This window comes from Hylobates moloch, unplaced genomic scaffold, assembly GCF_009828535.3.
Source record: "Hylobates moloch isolate HMO894 unplaced genomic scaffold, HMol_V3 SCAFFOLD_4, whole genome shotgun sequence".
NCBI classification, from domain to species: domain Eukaryota; kingdom Metazoa; phylum Chordata; class Mammalia; order Primates; family Hylobatidae; genus Hylobates; species Hylobates moloch.
This window is the reverse complement of record NW_026652279.1, coordinates 112,072,382-112,078,381: the sequence shown is the minus strand read 5'-3', so window position 1 is coordinate 112,078,381 and position 6,000 is coordinate 112,072,382. Positions and strand designations below refer to the sequence as shown.

The following is a 6,000-nucleotide window of genomic DNA, read 5'->3' as shown; positions in this document are numbered from 1 at the left end:
AAAGATTGCAAGATCTATAAACAGAAAAATATAAAATACTACTGAGAAAAATTAAAGAATATTTACACAATTAGAGATATATACCAAACTAGTTTGGAAGACCCAAATTGTTCTCCCCAAATTGATATATAATGGCAATATCAAAATTAGCAGACGGAAGGGAACAATAAAGATTAGAGCAGAAATAAATCAAATAGAGAATAGAAAAATCATAGAGAAAATCAACAAGAGTTGATTTTTTGAAAAGATAAAATTGTCAAACTCTTAGCCAGACTAACTATAAAAAAGAAAGAAGAATTAAATAAATAAAATAAGAAATTAAAGTGGAGACATTACAACAGATGCCTAAGAAATTAAAAGGATCATAAGGGACTATTACAAACAATTATATATGAACAAATTGGATAACCTAGAGGTAATGGACAAATTCTTAGGAAAATACAAACCACAAAGATTGAATCAGGGAGAAATAGAAAGCCTGAACAAACCCATAACAGATAAAGAGATTGAAGTAGTAACTTAAAACCTCCCAACAAAGAAAAGCCCAGGACCAGATGGCCTCACAGCTGAGTTCTACCGAACATTCAAAGAAGAATTAATACCATTCCTTCTTAAACTTTTCCAAAAAATGTAACTAGAGGGAATACTTCCAAACACATTTTAAGAGTCCAGCATCACCTTAATACCAAAGCCAAACAAATATACCACAAGAAAAGAAAACTAAGGCTGATATCTCTGATGGATACAAAAATTTTAATAAAATATTAGCAAACTGTTTTCAACAACACATTAAAAAGATTATACACCATGAACAATTGGAATTTATTCCTGGGATGCAAGGCTGGTTTAATATATGCAAATCAATCAATGTGCTACATCATATTAACAGAATGAAAGATAAAAACCACATGACCATTTGAACAGATGCAGAAAAAGCATTTGACCAAATCAACATCATTCATGATAAAAACTCAACAAAATAGGTACAGAAGGAACTTACCTCAACACAATAAAGCTCACATGTGAAAAGCCCACTGCTATCATAATCAATGGAGAAAAACTGAAAGGTATTCCTTTCTGATTCAGCACAAGGCAAGGATGCTCACTTTTGACACTTTTATTTGATACAGCCAGAGCAACTAGACAAAAAAAAAAAAAAAAAAGTAATGGGCAACCAAATCAGAAAGAAATAAGTACAACTGCCTATGTTTGCAGATTACATGATCTTACATAAAGTAAATCCTAAAGACTCCACAGAAAGAACTGATAAACAAATTCAGTAAAGTTGCAGGATTCAAAAACAACACAAAAAATAGATGATATTTCTATACACTAACGATGAACTATTCAAAAAGGAAATTAAGAAAACAATCCCATTTACAATAGCAAAAAAAAAAAAAAATACTTAGGAATAAACTTAACCAAAGAGGTTAAGATTTGTACACTGAAAACTGTAAAACTTTCATGCATAAAATTAAAGACACAGACCAATGGAAAGACAACGCTTGTTCATGGGTTGGAAGAATTTATGTCGTAAAAATGTCCAAAGTGATCCACAAATTCAATGCATGGCATTCTTTACAGAAAAAGAAAAAACAATACTAAAATCACAAAAGACCCTATTACACATACTATTTGTTTTTATTATTATACTTTAAGTTCTGGGGTACATGTGTAGAATGTGCAGTTTTGTTACATAGGTATATATGTGCTATGGTGGTTTGCTGCACCCATCAACCCGTCACCTACATTACGTATTTCTCCTAATGTTCTCCCTCCCTTAGCCCCCGACCCCCAAACAGGCCCCAGTGTGTGATGTTCCCCTCCCTGTGTTCATGTGTTCTCATTGTTCAACTCCCACTTATGAGTGAGAACATACAGTGTTTTTCTGTTCTTGTGATAGTTTTCTGAGAATGATGGTTTCCAGCTTCATCCATGTCCCTGCAAAGGACATGAACTCATCCTTTTTTATGGCTGCACAGTATTCTATGGTGTATATGTGCCACATTTTCTTTACCCAAGGACCCTATATAACCAAAGTAATCTTGATCAAGAAGAACAAAGCTGGAAACATCAATACTTTCTGATTTCAAAATATATTACAAAACCATAGTAACCAAAATAGTATGATGCTGGTATAAAAACAGTTACATAGACCATTGGAACAGAATTTTAAAATCCAGTGTCCAAACTCAATAAAAATAGAAGCAAAATAGGAAACTGGAAATAAATCTGACTTATTACTATAAAAGCAAAAATTCTAAATAAGTATTAGCAAAGAGAATCTCTCAATATATCAAAAGACTAAGTTGAGTCTCTTTCAGGAATAATAGGTTGGTTAACATCAGGAAATTAATATATCCATTGAATTAAGTGCAGCAAAAAAGTAAAAGATAAAACACATGTCCTATCAATAAATAATTAAAAGGCATTTGACGAAATTCACTAGCCAGTCCTAACTAAAACAGGGCTAGAAAGAAACCACTTAAATTCAACAAAGAAATTTTCTAAAAGCTAGCAGCAAATTTTAAAATCATAGCTTGATAAAGATTATCTGTTTCACATTATTTTAACACTATTATAGGTATTATAGTATACATAACATGAAAACAAATAACTGGCATAAGTATTGGAAAAGATGAGAAAAAACTTTTTGGTGGTTACATAATTGTATACCTGCATGCATAGAAAAAAGTGAAAAATTGTAGTAAAAAATTATAAAATTAATTTTAAAATTTGTTCTAATTTCTGAATTCAAAATAAGTATTTTTAAAAATTAGCAGTTTTTCAGCCAGGCATGGCGGCTCATACCTGTAATCCCAGCACTTTGGGAGGCTGAGGTGGGCGAATCACCTGAGGTCAGGAGTTCAAGACCAGCCTGGTCAACATGGTGAAACCCTGTCTCTACTAAACTTACAAAAATTGGCCAGGTATGGTGGTGGGCGCCTGCAATCCCAGCTACTTGGGAGGTTAAGGCAGGAGAATCACTTGAACCCAGGAGGCAGAGGTTGCAGTGAGCCAAGATCACGCCATCGCACTCCAGCCTGGGCAACAAGAGCGAAACTCCATCTCAAAAATAAAATAAAACAAAATAAAAGTTTATTTATAGTATGCAAAAAATCTCTTACAAATACATAAGAAAAATGTAACCCAATAAAATAATGTGCAAAGACAATTCACAGATGGGTAAATCAGTGGCAAATGAAAAGATATACAAATTCACAAGCAGTAACCACGGATATGTAAATTACAGTAACAATATGATTATCACTACAGCCATCAGACTGATAACAATTTGAAATGCCATAACAGCTATTGCTGGCTGGACATAATGAAATGGGTACCCTCTGAGATTGCTTGTGGGAAGGGGATGTGTTTGGACCTTCGGGCAAAGCAGTCTGGCATCATTTCTTAGAGGTAAAACACATATCCACACTTAGGCCACTTAGCAATAACATTCCTGTGTGTTCCATAAAAATCAATTTCTTTGTAAAGACATATGTAAAAAGATATTAACTGTAGCATTGTTAGTAGTGGTAGGAAAAAAAAAGAAAAAACCAGAAACACAAGCAATGCCTATCAATAGGAGCATGCCTTCAAAAAATTTCAGTCACTGAAAATGATAAATTGTAATTCCACCAAACAACTTGGAGGGTTTTCAAATGAGGTACTGTTGAGTGAGAAAAGCAGGATGCAGAAAAATATGTAATATATGATCCCACTTTTTAAAAAACATATATAAACAAACTGTATATATACATATACATATACATGTGTATATAATATAGTGTATGTGTATGCATGTATGTCATACATTATATAAGGATTATATAAGGACATACAAAAATATGGAAAGATGCATTCAATGTTGTTTTAAAGGCTGTTTAAGGGACAGAAAGGATGATGTAAAAGGAAAGAAGAAGAAGATAAAGCAAACAAAAAAATTGCAGTAAAAAGAGAACTTCATGATTTTAGAGGCATGCATTGATGAAATTATGTACATGTGAGTACATATAATTAAAATATACTTTTTTTTTTTTTTGAGATGGAGTCTCGCTCTGTCATCCAGGCTGGAGTACAGTGGTGCAATCTTGGCTCACTGCAAGCTCTGCCTCCTGAGTTCACGCCATTCTCCTGCCTCAGTCTCCCGAGTAGCTGGGACTGCAGGCGCCCGCCACCACACTCGGCTAATTTTTTGTATTTTTAGTAGAGACAGGGTTTCACCGTGTTAGCCAGGATGGTCTTGATCTCCTGACCTCGTGATCGGCCCACCTCGGCCTCCCAAAGTGCTGGGATGACAGGCATGAGTCACCATGCCTGGCCAAAATATACTTTTTAATATGTTCAAATATATAGGATTTAAAATATTTTAGAGAAAAATATGAATACATCAAGAGACAAAATTCTGCTTCTCCAGTGATCAAAGAATTCCAAGGTGAAAGAATGAGTTACCATTTTTCCTTAGAAGATTAGAAAAGATTTTAAAAGTTGATAATACCCATTGATTGTGTGGATGTAGAGAATTAAACACTCTGGATGCTTTGTGCTTTGTGAATGTAAATTGGTAGAACCTTTCTGGAGCATACTCTGGCAATATTTATGAAAAGCCTTTAAATAATCAGTGTACAATCCTACAGAATGTATACAGAGAGTAAGGATAATCAGTAATATCAAGAAATTGTAAACAAGTTACCTAAATGATAACATATGTAAAGTGCATAGTGCAAACTTGAAATATTATTAACATTCAATAAATGTTCTAAAACTGAGGGATTTGGTTAATCAGTTGGTAGTTGATATGGTTTGGCTGTGTCCCCACCCAAATCTCATCTTGAATTGTAGCTCCCATAATTCCCACGTGTCATGGGAGGGACCCAATGGGAGGTAATTGAATCATGAGAGCAGGTCTTTCCTGTGCTGTTCTGCTGATAGTGAATAAGTCACAGGAGATCTGATGGTTTTATGAAGAGGAGTTCCCTTGCACAAGATTTCTCTTGCCTGCTGCCATCCACATAAGCTCTCTCTTGCCTGCTTGCTCCTCCTTGCCTTCCACCATGATTGTGAGGCCTCCCCAGTCATGTGGAACTGTGAGTCAATTAAACCTCTTTTCTTTATAAATTACCCAGTCTCAAGTATGTCTTTATTAGGAGCATGAGAACAGACTAATACAGTAGTCAAGCTCAGGAGGAGAAAAAAATAATGAAATATTTAATAAACAGTACTAGCATCCTGGAATGGAAAACAATGCAAGTTTTTAAAATGATAATGCAGATCTATGTTCTGATTTAGAAGAACATGAACAAAACCCAAAATATTATTAAAGGGAAAAAGGGAATTGTAAAGCAGCATCTTTGAAAATGCATTTGCAATTATATTTTGTAGAAAAAAAACTGAAAAGAAGTGCCTGAAAATGTTAACAGTGGTTATCGCTGAATAGTGGAATTTTTGAGGTTCATTTCTTTTTTCCATCTATGTTTTCTCATTTTTTTCACAATGAGAGTGCATTGTTGCATAATTTTTAAATTTTCCAAAGCATCACAGTGTGGATGAATGTTTAGAAAAGGGAGTCAGAATCCTAGCTCCTTGATGTAATAGCAATGTGACATTAGGCGTTTTGCTTTTAAAAATCTGTTTAAACATTTGTTGATTAATGATACAGAACCAAAATAAGCCATCTCCTGGTCATTCCAAATCAACAGGCATTTGCCGTACTTGAATCCACAGGCAGTGGGGAGGAGGTTGCATGCTGACATTAGCTCACACTAGCAAAACTTCACGTTGCTCAAACAGATATTCAAAAGACAGGCTTAGATGCAGGAACTTCTGTAGTTATTTTCAAATGTCTCATGACTTGAAAGAACAGGTGTTGGAGGAAACTGTGTCTACATACTTGCTAGGAAAGCATTCTCAGGTTTCTTTTCTAATCATGGAAAAGATGATACATTAATGGGACTGTTACCCCTACTTTCTGAAAACAGCCAAGCAACCAGATGCATGAAA

The 6,000-nt window shown here is 34.5% G+C and overlaps 1 long non-coding RNA gene across 1 annotated transcript in view; it reads right to left on the bottom strand.

Annotated features, from left to right (window-relative positions):
- Positions 1–1,028: 1,028 nt before the first annotated feature.
- Positions 1,029–6,000, bottom strand: part of LOC116467291 (uncharacterized) — a 106,416-nt gene continuing 101,444 nt past the window's right edge. The window contains exon 7 of the long non-coding RNA XR_009213267.1: positions 1,029–1,139. This is a non-coding gene — a long non-coding RNA (uncharacterized LOC116467291). The remainder of the gene's footprint in view (positions 1,140–6,000) is intronic.